Below are 20,222 nucleotides of genomic sequence, written 5' to 3' on the forward strand. Positions count from 1 at the left end.
TTCTACATACAGTGAATATCAGTCCTTTTCCTCCAAAGCTTTTCCAGCCTCGCTGCTCTTGGTCTCTTAACTTTTCCATATCTTTTGCCATACAGAAGTTAGGAGACATTTATGCAGAAGAACCCTTCACCTTTATGCAAAGTCGTCAATTCCCTTTAGAGAACACGGTAACTGAGCTGACAGCCAGCAAAACAATCTGACTTAGGCTCTAACTCGATTACCAGCGACCATGGGATCTAAGGAATCACACAGCCCTCGAGCCAGATCAGCAGCAACGCTTCTCTGCCTGACTAAGTACTTGAAAAAATCAGATAGGTAAAACTAAGGCACTTTCACTATCAAACACACACAGGAATTAACAGCTTGGTAGTCCAAGTAACGGGGGAAACACCAGACACGATGATCGTAACTGAAGCCGTTTAAGAAACCTTTATTCGCTCAGCCTCAGTTTTCCGCTGCTTGTCACTATTAAAATATCCCGAAACACCAGCCACAGAAAACTTACAAGAACATTAATTACAGAAAGTAATTATCTGAAGTGTCCAGAAGGCAAGCCAGACCCCTGGGACACAGTGGTAGGTGTGTGGGAATGATCTAGAGACAAAACACACAAAGCCACAAAAGGGGTGTTCTGGATATAAGAATGTTTTCGTAAAATGTGAAATAAAAGAAAAAAAACCATGATCTCGGAATACTCTGTTCGTTTCTGAGAACCACAGTTCCGTCAAGGCTCAAGTCCATGTGCTCTCCCCTCCTCCGCTGATTCTCCCTGATAATGTTTTGTTTCTTGGAAATCGCCCAGAGCTGCATACACTGTTGCGTGATCACTGCGAACACAAAAACTGCAAATACCAAACCTAAAGACTAATCTGTGGCATGTTTCCACAGAGTTAAGAGCAGCACAGAGAGCCTGAAGGAAGATTCGGCCAAATGTTGCTCCTGACTGACTTTACATATTTACCTAAGTCTGTATTATATGCTATGTATTACACATATATATATATACACACACACGCACGCACACACACACGCATGCACACACACACGTACACACACACACACACACACACACCTTTAAGTGAGAAAACAAACAGAAGTTAGAAGTTAGAAAAACCTACACTTTCTGTACCAAAACATTTCAAATCTATCTGCCAGTGGCACAAGTTATTATTAAAGAATAGTTACTGGGGTGCCTGGGTGGCTCAGTCGATTAAGCATCCGACTTGGGCTCAGGTCACAGTCCTGTGGTCCGTGAGTTCAAGCCCTGCATCAGGCTCTGTGCCGACAGCTCAGAGCCCGGAGCCCGCTTCTGATTCTGTGTCTCCCTCTCTCTCTGCCCCTCCCCTGCTCATGCTCTGTCTCTCTCTCATAAATAAATAAACATTAAAATTTTTAAAAATAATAATAAAGAGCAGTTATTACCCATTCTGGCTTTGTAGATGTAATTATAAAGATTTCCAAACACATTCGGAAGGTGAGAATACAGTACAATCTTTCACACGCCTATCACCAAGATTCATCAATTACCAAGACTTTGCCACATTTATTTCAACTACCCTTTTTCTTTGAAGTATTTTAAAAATGAGTCCCAGAAACAATATTACATCACCTAACACACTACACATGCCTCTCTAAAAACAAGAATATCTTCTTACACAAACACGGTGTCACTGTCACACCTGACAAAGTTAACAACTGTTTGATATAATCTAATACCTGGTCTGTAGTAAAACTACTCCAGTTGCCAAAAAAATGTCTCTTTGAAGTCTGTATGAATTAGGATCCAAACAAGACACTTCATTTGGATAGACTGACACTTTATACAACATTTCAAACATAAAGACAAATATAGAGTATTACATAATGGACACCTATCACCTAGCTTCATCTTTTTTTTTCTAGATTTTATTTTTAAGTAAGATCTGTACCCAACATGGGACTTGAACTCACAACCCTGAGAACAAGAGTCTCATGCTCCATGGACTGAGCTGGCCAGGCGTCCAGGCTTCATCAATTATTAATATTACTGCTACGTGTGTTTCAACCTCTTTTCAACTTCAAGAAGTAAAACATTACAGGGGCGCCTGGGTGGCTCAGTCGGTTGAGAGTCCGGCTTCGGCTCAGGTCATGATCTCACGGTCTGTGAGTTCGAGCCCCGCGTCCGGCTCTGTGCCGACAGCTCGGAGCCTGGAGCCTGCTTCCGATTCTGTGTCTCCCTCTCTGTCTGCCCCTCCCCTGCTCATGCTCTGTTCCTGTCTCAAAAAAAAAAAAAAAAAAAAAAAAAAGAAGTAAAACATTACAAACACCCTACTTCCCTCAGAAGTAACAACTATCAGGAATTTGGAGGAATCATTACCATGCGTATTTTACACCCTTGCTCTGCTACAGGTTTTCAAACCCCAGTGCTCTCATAGAGTCGTATTCCTCTTTAATTACCTCGATCTCTTAACATCGTTTCGTTCTTGAGATTGTTCACACACGTGACTGCTTCGATCATTCGCTGCCATATGACAGTCTGGCGTATCAGCTGTTACGGCCGTGGACATTCAGGTGTGGGGTAGGCATCTGCCTGTCCTACTTGCATGTTCCCATCGTTCTAAGCCCACTGTTCTGGGCCCTTCCCAAATTTATAATGCTATGTCATATATCAAATTTCCATACATTGAGAACTTCTATAAAAATTATGGAACTTCTAGAAAAATGCCCCGTTCTCATGCCAAAACCATGCTGTCTAAACACAGCAGTATTCATACTATTTTGTCTACTCTCGTACACATTGTAAAGTTTCCCACAATAAACAGCTTAATAAAAACACTGTAGGTGGTGCCTGGGTGGCTCAATTGGTTAAGTGTCCCACTTCTGCTCAGGTCATGATCTCGCAGTTTGTGGGTTCGAACCCTGTGTCGGGCTCTGTGCTGCCAGTGCAGAGCCCACATCAGATCCTCTGTGCCTCCCACGCTCACGCACATATTCTCTCTTGAAACATTAAAAAAATTTTTTTAATCGAAAAAAAAAACACTGTAAGGGAGGCTGAGTGGCTCAGTTGGTTAAGTGTTCAACTTGAGCTCAGGTCACGATCTCGCGGTCTGTGGGTTCCAGCCCCGCGTCGGGCTCTGTGCTGACAGCTCAGAGCCTGGAGCCTGCTTCGGATTCCGTGTCCCCCTCTCTGCCCCTCCCCCCGCTCGCGCTCTATCTCGAAAATAAACAAACGTTAAAAAAAAAAAAAAAAAGTTAAAAAACCCCACTGTAAAAGTTTTGAATGAAGTGGGGACACTTCCCCTACCAGACGTAAGTTATTATCACAAGCCTCACGCACCCGCCGCCCAGCTCCAACACTCATAAACCCGCGGGCAATCTCGTCCCTCCATCCACTTCCATTACACAACACACTGTCTTGAGACAAGTCTCAGACATTGTTCTAAACTAATAAACTTTATTTTTTAGAGCAAGTTAGGTTCACAGCAAAACTGAGCAGAAAGTAGGGTTCCCGGTCCCCCCTCCGCACGCGAGCTCCCCTCACCCGCAGCAGGGCGCCCGACTTGTCACCGCGGAGCCCACGGGGACACGCTGTTATCAAAGCCCGCGGTCTCCATCAGGACGCTGTATCCAGCCCTGTGGGCGCACACGACGGTTCCGCTGCCTCGACACCCCCTCTGCCTGTCCGCTCCTCCTTCCCTCCTGACCCTGGCAGCCACCACCGTGTCCACTCTTTGCCTCGTCCGGGATGTCACACGGAACCATACACCCATCGTCTTTTCAGGGTAGGCGAATAATATTCCACCGCCTGGGCGTACCAGTTTACCTGCTCGGCTCCCAAGTTCTGGCAATTATTCATCAGGTTGCTGCACACATGGACGTGCAGGTTCTCGCGTGAACCCGGGTTTTCATTCGGGGATGTACCGAGGAGAAAAACCGGTGAACCCCGTTAGTTAAAAGTATGTTTGGTTCCGTAAAAAACGGCCAAAGTACCTTCCGAAGCGACTGCACCATTTTGTATGCCCGCCAGCAGTGAGTGAGGGTTCCAACTGCCCTACATCAGCAGCAGCATTTGGTGGGGTGTCTCAGATGTCAGCCACCATAACACATGCGGAGTGACAGCTCACTGCTTTACTATGTTCACAAACTCACACAACCATCACCACAACCAGTTTCGGAACATTTTGATCCTCCCGGAAAGAAAGCCAGTGCTCTTGATCACCCCCTCCCCCCACCTCCCCGGGGCCACCAGTATCGGGGAACCACTCACCTGCTTTCTATTCCTATCGATCACGTGCTACCCTGGACATTTCGTACAACCGTCCTCCTACGACGAGTGATCCTTTGACTGGACTCTTAGCACAAAGCTTTGAAAGTGCATGTTATAATGAGTGCCAGTGTTCGATGTATTTTCATGGAGAAATGAAATATTCATTCATCAGCTGACATCTGGGGTGCGCCCCACTTTCTGCCAATTAGGAATAGTGCCGCCGTGGCTATTTATATGCAGGTGTACACAGCACATGCTTTACCATTGTCTTGTGTATATACCGAAGAGTGAAATTCCGGGTCAAGCAGTAATTCTATGTTGAACCACTTGAAGCACCGAAAGACTATGTTCCAAGCCCCTGGACATTTAACACTCCTGCCAGGAGTGCACGAGGGTGCTTACTTCTCTGTGCCCTTCAATACCTGTCATCGACTGACTTTGTGATAAGGGGCTGCTAGTGGGTGTCAAGGGGCATCTCAGTATAATTTTGATTTGTGTCTCTGATACCTCACACCACCGAACATCTTATCATGTGCTTTCTGGCCATTTGAGTATCTTCTTTGGAAAAATGCCTATTCAGATCTGTTGGCCATTTTTCATTGTCTTTGTATCATGGAGTCATAAGGGTTCTTGATACATATAGATAAAAGTCCCTTATCTGATATGCCATTTGCAAAAATTCCTCCCACTCAGTGGGCTTTTTATTTTTGTGACAGTGTCTCTGGAAGCACGAAAGCTTTTGAAATCTGATGAAGTCCAATCTACTTCATTGGTTGCTTCTGCTCGTAATGTACTATCTAAGATATTACTGCCTAATTCCAAAGTAGCAAAGATTTATCCTTATGTTTTCTTCTTTTTTAAAAATGTTTGAGAGGGGCGCCTGGGTGGCTCAGTCGGTTAAGCGTCCGACTTCGGCTCAGGTCACGATCTCACGGTCTGTGAGTTTGAGCCCCGCGTCGGGCTCTGTGCTGACGGCTCGGAGCCTGGAGCCCGTTTCAGATTCTGTGTCTCCCTCTCTCTCTCTGCCCCTCCCTTGTTCATGCTCTGTCTCTCTCTGTCTCAAAAATAAATAAACATTAAAAAAAAATTTTTTTTAAAGTAAAAATGTTGAGAGAGAGAGAGAGAGAGTACAAGCACGGGAGGGACAGAGAGAGGGGCTGAGCAAGAATCTCAAGCAAGTTCTGCAGTGTCAGCACATAACCCAACTTGGGGCTCGATCCCACGAACCATGAGATCATGACCTGAGCTGCAATCAAGAGCCAGATGCCTAATCAACTGGGCCACCCAGGTGCCCCTATCCCTATGTTTTCTTCTAAGAGTTTTATAGTATATCTTGACACAGTCCAAGTGAATTTGTATAGATGTTAGAGTCCAATATCATTCTTTTACATGTGGATATCCAGATGTCTCAGCGCAATTAATTGAAAAGATGGTTCTTTCTCGGTAGAATTGTTTTGGCATCTTGTAGAAAATCACTTGATCGCATATATATCTGAGGCTTATTTCGGGATTCTCGACTCCATCCCATGGAACTACTAGAATTATGTCAGCACCACCTGTCTTGATTACTGTTGCTTTGTAGTAAGTTCTGAGATCAGGGTATGTGAGTCCTCCAACTTTGTGCTTGTTTTCCAAGAAGGCCTTGGCTATTCTGGATCCCTAACATTTTCATATAAATTTTAGGATCATCTTGTCCACTTCTACAAACTACGCAACCAAGATAAAGACACTGCATTAAATGTGTAGGTCAATCAGGAGAATACTGCCAGTATTAAGTCTTCTGACATATGAACATAGGATATTTTTCAATTATTTAGATCATTTCAAATGTTTTCGACACCATTTTTAAAGTTTTCAAAGTACAAGCTTTACACTTCTTAAATTTTTCTTCCAAAATATATCATTAATTTTGATGCTACTGTAAATGGAATTGTTTACTTACTTCCATTTTCAGATTCTTCATTGCAAGGGTATAACTGGTTTCAACCCCGGTCAATTACTCTTTGACAAAGCAAGAAAGAATATCCAAGAGGAAAAAGAAAATGTCTCTTCAACAAATAGCGTTGGGAAAACTGAACAGCGACATGCAAAAGAATGAAACTGGACCACTTTCTTACACGCACTTTCTTACACACAAAAATAAATTCAACATGGATCAAAGACCTAAATGTAAGACCTGAAACCATAAAAATACTAGAGGAGAGCACAGACAGTAATTTCTTTGACGTTGGCCATATCAACTTCTTTCTAGACATGTTTCCTGAGGTAAGAGAAAGAAAACAAAAATAAACTACTGAGACTTCATCAAGATAAAAGGCTTCTGCACAGAAAAAATAGTGTAAAAACAGGGTGGGGGACAAAACATAAGAGACCCTTAAATATGAAGCACAAACAGAGGGTTACTGGAGGGGTTGTGGGAGGAGGGATGGGCTAAATGGGAGAGGGGCATTAGGGAATCTACCCCTGAAATCACTGTTGCACTAGATGCTAACTTGGATGTAAACTTAAAAAAAAAAAAATTTTAATTAAAGAACCAAATGGAAATGAAAAAAATAAAATAAATTAAAATAAAATAAAGCTTTTGCACAGAGACAAGGATCTATAAAATTTAAAAGACAACCAACAGAATGGGAGAAGATATTTGCAAATGACATATCTGATAAAGGGTCAGTATCCAAAATACATGAAGAACTTATAAAATTCAACACCCAAAACACAAATCATCCAATTAAAAAATGGGCAGAAGAGGGGCACCTGGGTGGCTCAGTTGGTTAAACATAGAACTTCGGCTCAGGTCATGATCTCACAGTTTGTGAGTTCGAGCCCCACGTCGGGATCTCATGCCGGCAGCTCAGAGCCTGGAGCCTGCTTCGGACTCTGTGTCTCCTTCTCTCTCTGCCCTTCCCCCACTTGTGCCCTGTCTCTCCCTGTCTCTCAAAAATAAACGTAAAAAACAATCTTTTTTTAAATCGGCAGAAGACAGGACTGGACATTTTTCCAAAGACATCCAGATGGCCAACAGACCTATGAAAAGATGCTCCACATCACTGATCATTGGGGAAATCTAAAACAAAGCTACAATGAGACGTATCACTTCACACCTGTCAGAACGACCAAAATAAAAAACACAACAACAGGTATTGGCAAGGACGTGGAGAAAAGGAATCCTCTTGCACTGTTGGTGGGAATGCAAACTGGTACAGCCACTCGAGAAAAATTAAAAATAGAACTACCCTGGGACGCCTGGGTGTCTCAGTCGGTTAAGTGTCTGAGTTCGCCTCAGCTCATGATCTCGCAGCTCGTGGGTTCGAGCCCCACGTCGGGCTCTGTGCTGACAGCTCGGAGCCTGGAGCCTGGTTCGCGTTCTGTGTATCTCCCTGCCCCTCCCCGTTCGTGTTCTCTCAAAAAAATACATAAAAAACATTACAGATTTTTAAGAAGAAAATAGAACTACAACCCAGCAATTGCACTGCCAGGTACTTACCCAAATAATACAAAAATACTAATTCCAAGGGATACATGCACACTGATGTCTAGAGCAGCAGCATCCACAGTCGCCAGGTGATGGGAACAGCCCATGTGTCCATTGACTGATTACTGGGTAAAGAAGATGAGCTGTGTGTGTACACACACACACACACACACACACACACACACACACTGGAATATTACTCAGGTATAAAAAGAATGAAATCTTGCCATTTCATTTGCAAAGACAGCATGGAGCTAGAGAGTATCACGCTAAGTGAAATATGTCAGAGAAAGACAAATACGTTACCTCACTTATAAGTGGAATTTAAGAAACAAAAGAGCCAAGGGGGTAAAAAAGGCAAACAAAGAAAGAGACTCCACTATACAGAACTGATGATGGGGGGTAGGGAGCGGGTTTGAGTGAAACAGGTGATGGGGATTAAGGGGTGCGCTTGTGATGAGCACTGGGTGATGCACGGAACTGCCGTACACAATACTGTATATCTGAAACTAATGTTATACTGTATGTTAACTAACCAGAATTTAAATACTTTTCTATTTAAAAATCATCTGACAGCAGAATATACCTTTACTTCTTTTCCGAGGTCAAACTTATACAACTTTAATACCAAAGAAATATAGAAATGTTACTCCTCGATGGCTCTCTTATCCCATACCTATGCGGTTATTAATATGCTGTCGTCTAGATACGCTACAAACACAATGATACGTTGCTGTAACTATTGCTTCACATAATTTTCTTTTTAAAGAAGTTATGAGAAGAAAGGAGACCACGTGTGTATTGACAGCTTGGCTTTCTTCACTTGGTCCTTAGGATTAGAATTACCATCTGGTGTCACTTCCTTGGTCCGATGTAGCTTTCCTTCCACTCAATTCCTCTGTGCTGACATTGGCAAACATACTACATTCCCATGTTACAGGGCCCATAAAACAGTAATACACATATTGGCTTATATAACTGCTTTCCAAAATCCATTAAGTAATACTTACATTCTGTTGTGATTCCATAATTATCCTTACCAAGGACTTTATTTTTTTCCCCACGTAAATTCAAATTACTGTCTGGAATCACTTGCTTTCCTTTAAGTATTTCTCATAAAACAGTCTTCTAGAAAAAAATACTCTCAGTTTTTGTCTCTCTGAGATAATGTATTTCACCATCTTCTTTGAAAGATACTTTTGCTGGATATAGGATTCTTGGTCAAGTTGTTTTTGTTTTTTTTTTTTTTCCTTTGAGCATGTAAAATGTCATCCCACTGCCTTCTGGCCTCCGTTGTTTCTGATGAGAAGTCATTAGTTTGTGTCACTGAAGCACTCCTGTTGATGACAAGTTGTCTTTCTCTGGCTCCTTTTAGGATTTTCTCCTGCTCTCCGTGTTTCGACATCTTTACTATGATGTGTCTGTGGCTGTGTGTGGATATCCTCGCACGTATCCTGTAGCCTACTTTGAGTTCCAGCAGCTCCTTAGGCATGGAGACTACCGTTTGTCATCAAAATGGGAACTTTTCAGCCGTTCTCTCTCTTCAAATATTTCTCTTTCCCTCTCATCTCTACTTCTGGCCCTCCCGTGACACATCTGTTGGCAAACTTAATGATGTCCCACGTTTCTGTTAGACTCTGTTCACTTCTCTATTTTCTTTCTGTTCTCCAAACTGGATAATCTTCAGGGACCTATCTTCAAGTTTATTCATTCTTTTTTTCTGCCAGTTCGAATCTACTGCTGAGCTCCTGCATAAGTTTTTCTTTTAGTTGTTTATTTCTTTTAGTTACTATACTTTTCAACTTCAGAATTTCCACTTGGTTGTTACCATTTCTTTACTGGCATTCTCTATTTGATGAAACACTGTCACACACTTCACTTCACTAAGCACTGTTCTCTTTAAACACGCGTGTGACTACCCCGAAGTCTTCATCGAGTCTGCACCTGGTCACGCGACAGCCACTGTGTGTTTTCCTCTGCACGGATCACACCTGCCGGTTTCTTATGTCCCGATTTTTTTGTCGTTGAAAGTGACTTTTTTTGATTTTTGGACAATATACTGCAGCAACTCTAACCCACTCTCTCACCAGCTTCTTTTCATCCGCCACTCGGTAGCTGACCGGATTTTAGTAAAAGCTGGGCTCTCTTCCCTGACTCGCACAGCCTGAAGCCGCCACCGTTCCTCCTCCGGAGGTAGGCCTTGGGCCCGTGTGGAATCACTCTGGAATGACCGAGGTCTTTGCAGGGCTCCCCTGCCACCGTCTCTTTACCTGACCACATCCCCCAAACTGCACTTACTTGCTGGTACTGTTCTAAGCGACAAACCCCCCTTAGAACACGGGGCGGCGGGGATCCAGTGGTCGCCCCTGTCTCCCATCACGGAACCTCCACCCAGCCCCCCACAGCCAAGGAGGGGCTTCTACCCTAGAGCGGAGGCTGGGCGAGCTCTCAGCCGCACTCCCCTGCATCCTCGCCTCTACAACAGGTAGCTGGGTGGGACAGGGAGGGGGGTTCCAGTCCTCAACTGTGAGCCGGGGGGAGAGCAAGACCTGTGTTCTCAGCATCACGTACCTGGGGTGCAGTTTCCGTGATACCAGCCTGGGCGGGGAGGGAAAGCAGTGGCTCGAATGCCACAGACTCTTTCCACCAAGACTCAGTGGATTTTCTTGAAGAAATGTTTCTTTTGTTGTAGAACCACTTCTAGAAACTTTTAAAAAGCTTTACTTAAGTAATCTTCACACCCCACGTGGGGCTCACACTCGCAACCCCGAGATCTAAGAGTTGTGTGCTCTTCCAGATGAGCCAGCCTGGCACCCCTCCACCTCTAGAGACTTTAAATGGTTGTTTTTTTATAAACAATAATTTTCACCAGTTTTGCTGGGGAAAGGGTCTGTGGTTCGTGTTAACATAGAAGTGGAGCTCTCAAACTTATCATTTAGCATAAATACTTGAGCACGCACCGCTAAAAGGACCTTTGAAGAAACACACACACGTGAAATCAGGGCACCTGGGGGGCTCAGTCGGTTAAGTGTCGGACTCTTGATTTCGGCTCATGCCATCATCTCATGGTTCGTGAGCTCGAGCCCCACGTCAGGCTCTTGCGTTGACAGCACGGAGCCTGCTTCGGATCCTCTGTCTCCCTCTCTCTCTGCCTTGCCCCAGCTCACACAAGTGCCCGCTCGTGCCCTCTCTCAAAAATAAACATTAACAAAAATTGAAAACCATAAGTTTACCACCTTAACCACTTCAAAGTGTATACTTCAGTGGTGTTAAAAGTTATTCACACTGCTGTACAACGAATCTCCACAACTCTTCAACTTAAACAACAGCAAGTACACCCATGAGAAACTCCCCCTCCTCCAAGCCCTTGGCAATCACATTCTACTTTGTTTCTAGAAGCTTAACTATTCTAGATACCTCATGTAAGTGGAATCACACATCATTTGTCTTTGGCTGGCTAATTTCACTTTGTAAGGATCATCTTCACAGCTGAAAAAAATTTGACGATGCCCAAATAAACATCCAATCAGTGTTGAAAGTCTGGTTGTCTACAAAGTTTTTCTCAGTAGTTCAGGCCTTTGAGTTAAAATCCAAATGAGGTCCATACGCTGGTTAGTTAATGTGCATTTTAAGTCTCTTCTGATCGATGGGTTTCCCTTGCATCTCTCTCTTCCTTGCAATTATTTACAGAGTAAACCAGGTGGGCCTCGGAGCCTCTCACAGTCTGGGTACCACTAACTGCATACCTGCGACGTAGTTGAGCTACGCTCCTCGGTTCATCGTATCTCCTACAAATCGGCGGGGGCGGATTCAGTACAGTAGGGCACCATCCTCTTGGCCCTATCCTTCCTTGCACAATCGAAGACAGTTTAGAAGATCCGTAAGGGAAAAAACAGAGACCTTGGCTGGAATTGCTCTGAATGTACAGACGGGGAGTTTGCTTCTTTACAACACGGAGTCTCTCCACCCACGGACACAGTTTCACATTCCATTTACTCAGGCTTTCTTTCACGGACTTCCACACTGTTTCCTAACTCTCCTCTATAAAGCTTTTACACAACGTTGGTTAGACACATCCCCAAGGGGCTGAACATTCTGATTTTGTTGTCTGCCTTTTATTTTCTTCAGGATTTTTCTTCTACTGCTTCCCTAGTTACTGGTAAAGAGAAACATCCCTGATTATTCTATACTGATCTTCATCCCGACAGTGTTGTAACTAACAGGTCTGACAGTGTGGATTCTCTTGGTTCCTCTATGTCAATAACCATGGACTCCACAGGAAGACAAAACTATCCTTAACTTCCAAAATTTTGTAACTCATTTGTTTTCATTTTATTGCGTTGGCGAGAAGGACCTCTAGTATAAAAATGAAGGATTGATAATAGGCTTATCTCATTTCACCATAGAGTATGATATATGCTACTGGTTTCTAATAAAAACTTTTTCATAGGCTAAGGCAGGCCCCCACCATCCCAGTTTGCCAGGAACTAGTGTGAACTCATTACTAAAGCATGTTAAATTTACTGAATGTCCTTTTGGTTTTTCTTAATTTGTTAATGTAATGAGTTGCACCAACACATGTTCTGATGTCAATCTATCCTTGCATTGCTGCTACGCAACGTCACAGTGCAGTATTTCTAAATATTCTACTGAAGTCAACGTTATTTAGGATTTTAAACTCTACGGTCATAAATGAGACTGGTTTATCTATATTCTAGTATTAGCGTTTCTTGTTTAGGTATTAAAGTTATACTAATCCCACAAAATGAAATGGATGGCTTTTTCTTTCTGACACAGCAAATGAAAGGAATAAATTTTCCTTGTAAATTTAACAAGATTTGTCTATGTCTGTGGCATCTTTTATATATAAGAATTGCTTATTGTTTTTTTAATGTTTGTTTAGTTTCCAGAGAGACAGAGCACTTGTGGGGGAGGGGCAGAGAGAGAGAGGGAGACACAGAATCCGAAGCAGGCTCCAGGCTCCAAGATGTCAGCACGAGATCCCAATGTGGGGCTCGAACTCACAAACTGTGAGATCATGACCTGAGCCAATGTCACACACTTATCCAACTGAGCCACCCAGACGCCCTTTATTAACTGTTTCTCTTATGGTTATGGTTTATTCAGGTTTTCTAGTTGAGGTAATTTGGGGAATTCATATTTCCTAGGATATTATTCATTTCAACTAAACATCCAAAATTTCTGGCACAGACACATACACAGTACTGTATCAATAATTGTCTCATTTTCTTAGTTTTTTCCAAAAAATGTGCTTTTGATTTTATTGAGCTTAACTGTTAACTTTGCTTTCCATTTAATTAATTGCTATTACTATTTTTTTCTTCTTTGTGTTTACTCTTTTTCTAGCTTCTGGAGTTGAACACAGTGGATAATTTATTCTCAACTTCTCACCTTTTTAATTTTTTTAAGTTTATTTTGAGACAGAGAGAAACAGAGCACTCACGTTGAGTGGGGGAGGGGGAGGAAGAGAGCGAGAGAGAATGAATGAATGAATGAATGAGTGAATGAATGAATGAATTCCAAGCAGGCTCACGTGTAGAGATCTGACACAACTGTCAGATCATGACCTGAGCTGAAACAACAGCTGGACACTCAACCAACTGAGCCACCCAGGTGCCCCCTCATGTCTTTTAATAATAGAATTTTAATAGATGCTTTTAAAATTAAAAGCTTATTCTCCAAGTCTTGTTTTAGCTGCTTCCCAAGTATCTTTACCGTATTCTCGGATTTTGCGATCTCCATTGTGATATTCTTTAACTCAAGAACAGGAACGCACTGAACCCTTAGTTTCCAAACTTTTAAATAACATTTACATGGTTGTTTAAAATCTTTCCAACAGTGTTCGGTAAGAAAACGAAGTAGCTTGATTTTTTTTTTTAATTTTTTTTTAATGTTTTATTTATTTTTGAGACACAGAGAGACAGAGCATGAGCGGGGGAGGGGCAGAGAGAGAGGGAGACACAGAATCCGAAGCAGGCTCCAGGCTCCAGGCTCCGAGCCATCAGCACAGAGCCCGACGCGGGGCTCGATCCCATGGACCACGAGATCATGACCTGAGCCAAAGTCGGACGCTCAACCGACCGAACCACCCAGGCGCCCGATTTTTTTAATATGTTGAATCTCTGAGATATATGCATGTAGATAATTTTTTAAGTGTTCCTTATTAATATTAAAAAAATGAACTTTTTTGGTTCCTTAGGTACAGAATTCCTAGGTCAAGTCTTTTAAAATTCTGTTGCTCAGGGGCGCCTGGGTGGCTCAGTCGGTTAAGCGTCCGACTTCGGCTCGGGTCACGAGCTTTGAGAGTTCAAGCCCTGCGTTGGGCTCTGTGCTGATAGCTCAGAGCATGGAGCCTGCTTCAGATTCTCTCTCTCTCTCTCTCTCTCTCTCTCTCTCTCTCTCTGTTCCCCCCTCACGCTCTGTCTCTCTCTCAAAAATAAATAAACATTAAAAAAATATTCTGTTGCTCAAAGCTATTATAATTTTTAATTTTTTTTGAAAGTTTATTTATTGTAAGAGAGCACGTGCATGTGAGCAGGGGGAGGGGCAGAGAGAATCCCAAACAGATTCTGTGCTGTCAGCACAGAGCCCGATGCAGGGCTCAAACCCACCAACCCTAAGATCCTGAGCCAAACCAAGAGTCAGGTGTTTAACCAACTGGGCCCCCAGGCGCCCCCAAAGCTACGATCTCTTTACCTGCTGCTGCTGCTGGAGCCAGCAATCGCTACAATGCTGAACATACCCTCCGTGCGCACTCATCAGTTTCTTCTTTGAACTCCATCACCTTCTGTTTACACGACAAGGCCTGGCGATTTTGTTAGGTGCACACGACTTCATGACTGTTGTCTTCTCTAGGTAGACCGCTGCTTTCATTATGAGACCGTCTTCTATATCCCTTCAATACCTCTTGCCTTAAGCCCCAATCCTGTTATTGTCTCTTTTTTTTTTCTACTTTCTTCCTTTAAAGCATAACATGAGCTACGAAGTTTTTTTTGGTTTTTGGGGGTTTTTTTACAGCCGGACTTCTCAGTTTCTCTATCGGGATCGTGTCTTCCGTCCTGCCTGCTCCGTTTACTCTTCTGTTTGCAAATGTTCTCTTTACTCGCTCTTCTGGTGATTTGTATGGGTGATAAATGCTCTTAGTTCTTATATGCCTGAAATACCTGTATCGCTCTCATTCTTGAATAATTTAGCTACATTTTAGGTTGAAATTTTAGGTTGAAAATGACTTTTCTCTGCACTTTAAGGATCTTATTTCATTGTCCCCTGGCATCTATTTTGCTTATGTGGTATCTCCCAACAACACAACTATTTCTTCTGTCAGCTTTCAATATTTTCTTTTCATTTGCATGTAGATAGTTTAAGATATGTCAAAATATGAATTTATAATTTTTTGCCTACTTGGTACTCAGTATTTATGTTGAGGACTTACTTCTTTCAAATTAATCCCTGAAAACTCTGTTATTATCTCCTCAAATATTCTACCCTCCATCTCTTCCGCTTCAACTCTTTTCAGAAATGTGTTAGAGGCTCACTTTATCCTCTATGTCAACTGCTCTTTGATGCTCCGGCCTCTGTCTCACTGACAGGGAGAACTCCCAAATACTGTTTCCTAATTTACTGAACTAAAATCTCTGTGCCTTACCTACAATTTAAACCATCTATTTACCTTGTTTCAAGTTGTGTGTTGTTTCCAAGATTCCTAATGGCTTTTAATTTTCTTTAAGACACTCTAGTTTTATTTCCACATCTAGAATCAAGCTTATGACAAAGATCTGCCTTAACCTAGCTTTCAACTACTGAAAGAATCTCTGGCTAATTAGCATCAAAGCTTTATATAAATGATCACCACCTACAAAATCGTTCTGAACATGCTAGAAAATTTCATGGTCTCCTGGTGGTTAACGCGGGCTCTATTCCTACAATTTTCCTTCAAATCCAGAACGCTATGGCCTTTGGTGTGCTGCTTCACGTAACAGGCTCCACCTAACTGCCCAAGACCGAGGATTTTCGAAACACAAACTCTGCTGTGGTGCCAAGCTTTGTCCTGAGGCTGGCTAAAGAAGAAAGCTAAATCGAATACTTTTTTTGAAAGCTAAATACATTTTCTTCTAGTTCAACAACAGACAAGCCACAAAGCTTTCAGAAATATCTACAACATGCGCAGTTGAAGTCGGCTGAGCCAAGAGCGGGCGCTACGGCAGGAGCAGGCAGGCAGGAGCGCAAAGGTAACAATCTCTCTCATTCGCATTCCTCACTGCCGTCCGGACTCCTGCCCAGCTGTTCTCCAAACAGGACGGCACGGCCACTGCAACACCAGGGCAGAAGCCGTTCCTATCCGTCAAACACGGAGGCTCGGACTTCCAGAGTTACGGTGCCTGGTGTGCTGAAAGAGAAAACAGACAGGCTGCTGAACACGTCGAACCCACGGCTCACGCCGCCACCGCCTGCGAGAATCGTTAAGACTGGCTTTGCGTGTCACAGCCGGCGCCACAGAACTGCCTGAATTCGATTCTGATTATGAAATAGGCAAACAGCCAAGACAGAAACTGAATCAACGTTTACGTTTTACACACTATGCGTTTTCCTTAGAAATGACACCAAAAACTCTCAGAAAGGTCACATTATTCCTTTTGAAATTTTGTAGAAAGTCACCCGTTCTCTGTGGCCCGCCGAGCTCACAGAGGACTCCAGACAGCACAGAGGGACGCCCCCACACAGCTTATGTATCAGGTGGAGATGTGGTTAAAGCGATGTTAACGCAGCAACTACGTTTTCTGATGGAATCCACATGACAAGCTGTCCAGAGCGGATATAAAAACGGCAACTGATCGCGTAGTTCAGGAATGAGAGGTTCTTGGTCATTTTCGTGTCTTCCGAATTTTACAGAAAAGGCCACTTTATAATTGAAAAGAAAAAATAAGAAAGGAAAGGAAAACCCTAACGGCTTTATCTGGGGACAGAGAGAAAAACAGGAAATAAAACAAGCAAACGCGGGGCAAGATTAAGCCGAATTGACTGAATAAGCAGAGACTGAAGGAAAAAGGAGGGTCCGCCTGCGGGGCCGCGGAACGAGGGGCGGCCGGCCAGCCCGGCAGCGAGCTCTAACTGCTCACCAGAGGAAGCACTGCCGGGACGTCGTACGCACACACGGAAGGCGCCACGCGTCACCTTGACAAGGACACACCGCTCCACAGGGTTGAAAGCGGTGCCTCGGCAACTCAAGGTTAGAACAAGTTTGAGGAGGGAGCGTTAACAAAGTCAGAGAAACACACTGAAGACCCAGACGTGACTTTTCTCAAGACACACAACATATACTCAAACAATGACGCTGCGCAAAATGTATCATCTACCCCAGTAGACTATACTTTCTTGAAGACGCAAACCCTATCTCAGGCGTCCCAAGCTCCACAGTGACGTGCAGAGTGCCACCAGGCCCAGACAGAACACCAGCCTTCCCAACTCCTCGTGAGCCTACGCAGGAACAGAATCAAACAGAGAGAGGCCCGCCTACAAGTCACAAGAAAACGGAGCCCCATCCCACACTGTAGTCAGCAAGCCTTTCCAAGTCGGGGCTGGATCGGGGAGGCCTCCTACACAATGCTGGCTGTCCAACGTCTCTGACCACAATTCACAACAAGGAACAGACTTCAGGGCGCCTGGGGGGCTCAGCCAGTTGAGCGCCTGACTCTTGATTTGGGCTCAGGTCATGATCTCTCATGGGATTGAACCCCACGTTGGGCTCCATGCAGAGTGGCCTGACAGCAAGAAGCCTGCTTGGGATTCTCTCTCCGTCCCTCTCTCTGGCCCTCCCTCACTAGCGTGTGCTCTCTCTCTTTCAAAAATAAATAAAAACTTTTTTAAAAATTTAGTTTATATCACTTTATACATAACACATATATGTCACTGAAACAAAATATTTCATGCAACTATACGTAACTGAAACTTACAAATATAATATACTGTTATTTTCCTATTTTCCATCTTATTCCTTTTTTTAAAAGTGGTGGTCACTGCCCGCTTAATTTTTTTAATCCATCGCAGGGTTATATAAACCTAAAGTCTGAATAACACCACTCCAGGGCAGTGATCTTCAAAGTGGGGAACATGTACGCCTGGAGATACGCAAAGATTTTCCAAGGATTCACAGACACACGAAGGAATCAACTTCTAGATCCTCACCTCGCATAAATACTCTTCCCCAAAGCACAGCAGATTCTTCCCGTCCACCTCCCTTTTCTCGACACCCTTTCTCCTAGGTAACAAAAGACGGGTTTCCTGACTGTTCTATGAGTCACTGCCCTGTTGTGTAAAAACTCCTCTGTCGTATCAAACCAGAGGGACAATTTAAAATACCAACATCATGGGGGCGCCTGGGTGGCGCAGTCGGTTAAGCGTCCGACTTCAGCCAGGTCACGATCTCGCGGTCCGTGAGTTCGAGCCCCGCGTCGGGCTCTGGGCTGATGGCTCGGAGCCTGGAGCCTGTTTCCGATTCTGTGTCTCCCTCTCTCTCTGCCCCTCCCCCGTTCATGCTCTGTCTCTCTCTGTCCCAAAAATAAATTTAAAAAAAAAAAAAAAACGTTGAAAAAAAAAAGTTTAAAATAAAATAAAATACCAACATCATGGGGACACCTGGGTGGCTCAGTGGGTTAAGCGCCCCAACTTCAGCTCAGGTCATAATCTCACAGTTCACGGGTTTAGGCCCCGTGTCGGGCTCTGTGCTGACAGCTCGGAGCCTGGAACCTGCTTCGGATTCTGTGTCTCCCTCTCTCTCTCTCTCTCTCCCTCTCTGCCCCTCCCTCACCTGTGTTGTGTCTCTCTCAAAAAGGAATAAACAGGGGCGCCTGGGTGGCGCAGTCGGTTAAGCGTCCGGCTTCGGCCAGGTCACGATCTCGCGGTCCGTGAGTTCGAGCCCCGCGTCGGGCTCTGGGCTGATGGCTCGGAGCCTGGAGCCTGTTTCCGATTCTGTGTCTCCCTCTCTCTCTGCCCCTCCCCCGTTCATGCTCTGTCTCTCTCTGTCCCAAAAATAAATAAAAAACGTTGAAAAAAAAAAATTAAAAAAAAAAAAGGAATAAACATTAAAATAATAGTAATAAAATATCAATGTCAGTAATAAAGTGAATGACTAACAACTGGGCAACAAATCTTCTGGCAGGTTAGGTGACTGCAGAGTCTGCTTTCAACAAAACGGAAGGAAGCCTAACTGAGCTGCCAGCCAACAGAGGAAGAGTATTTTTGAAGCTGAGCACTATGTGACTTGACATAGAATTCAGAGAGTTAAGAGAATGGAGTAATATTCACTACAAAATAGGGGTGCCTGGGTGGCTCAGTCGGTTAAGCATCTGACGCTCCATTTCAGCTCAGGTCATGATCTCACAGTTTGTGGGTTCGATCCCTGCACTGGGCTCTGTGCTGACAACATGGCACCTGCTTGGGATTCTGGCTCTCTCCCTCTCTCCCTCTCTCCCTCTCTCCCTCTCTCCCCACCACCTGCACTCTCTCTCTCAAAATAAGTTAACAAAATAATCATCACTGTAAAATAAAATTTGTATTTCCATCTACTTATTTATGAGACTAAGGGCTCTCAGCACTCATATATTTTTTTAAAAATGAAACTTACCCTTTTCTAGAAGTAAATATAATTCACCCAGAGGATAGGACTTAATTGGGAGGGAGACCCAATTACATCTCAAAAGACCTACATTTCCAGGGGCGCCTGGGTAGCTCAGTTCGTGAAGCGTGCGGCTCTTGATATCAGTTCAGGTCATGGCCCCAGGGTTGTGGGATCAAGCCCCACGTCGGGCTCTGCACTAAGCGCGGAGCCTGCTTAAGACTCTCTCTGCCTCCTCCCCTCTGCCCCTCTCCCCCACTTTCACATACTCTCTAAATAATCGTCTTCTTAAGGTAAAGACCTGCATCTCCAGTGCTTTTTACACTTTACTTTTTAAATGTGTAAAATATTTATGGAGCAGCTGCACACTTATTAATAACTGTAATGATGACTCAGTACAGAAGATATTTACATGCACATTTTTCTTTTTTTTTTTTTATGTTTATTTATTATTGAGAGACAGAGAGACAGAGAGAGACAGAGCACGAGCAGGGAAGGAGCAGAGAGAGGGAGACACAGAATCCGAAGCAGGCTTCAGGCTCCGAGCTCTCAGCAGAGAGCCCGAAGGGGGGCTCAAACTCACAAAATGCGATCACGACCTGAGCCAAAGTCGGTCGCCTAACCGACTGAGTCAGCCAGGTGCCCTACGTGTGTATTTTTCTTACAGTGAAGTCTGACCAAATGGTCTTTAAATGGCTTTCAAGCACCAAATATTACCAGCGGTTCTCAAAGTGTGGTCCCTGCACCAACAGCATCAGCATCACCTGGAAACGTACCAGAAGTGTGAATTCTAGGATCTCGCAAACCCAACGGATCAGAAGCTCTGGGGGTGGAGACCAGCAATCTATGTTTTAACAAACCTTGCAAGTAAA

The 20,222-nt window shown here is 43.9% G+C and overlaps 1 protein-coding gene across 3 annotated transcripts in view; it reads right to left on the bottom strand.

Annotated features, from left to right (window-relative positions):
• Positions 1-20,222, bottom strand: part of RABEP1 (rabaptin, RAB GTPase binding effector protein 1) — a 105,461-nt gene that overhangs the window by 40,714 nt on the left and 44,525 nt on the right. The window lies entirely within an intron of this gene.

Source organism: Neofelis nebulosa, chromosome 16, assembly GCF_028018385.1.
Source record: "Neofelis nebulosa isolate mNeoNeb1 chromosome 16, mNeoNeb1.pri, whole genome shotgun sequence".
NCBI classification, from domain to species: domain Eukaryota; kingdom Metazoa; phylum Chordata; class Mammalia; order Carnivora; family Felidae; genus Neofelis; species Neofelis nebulosa.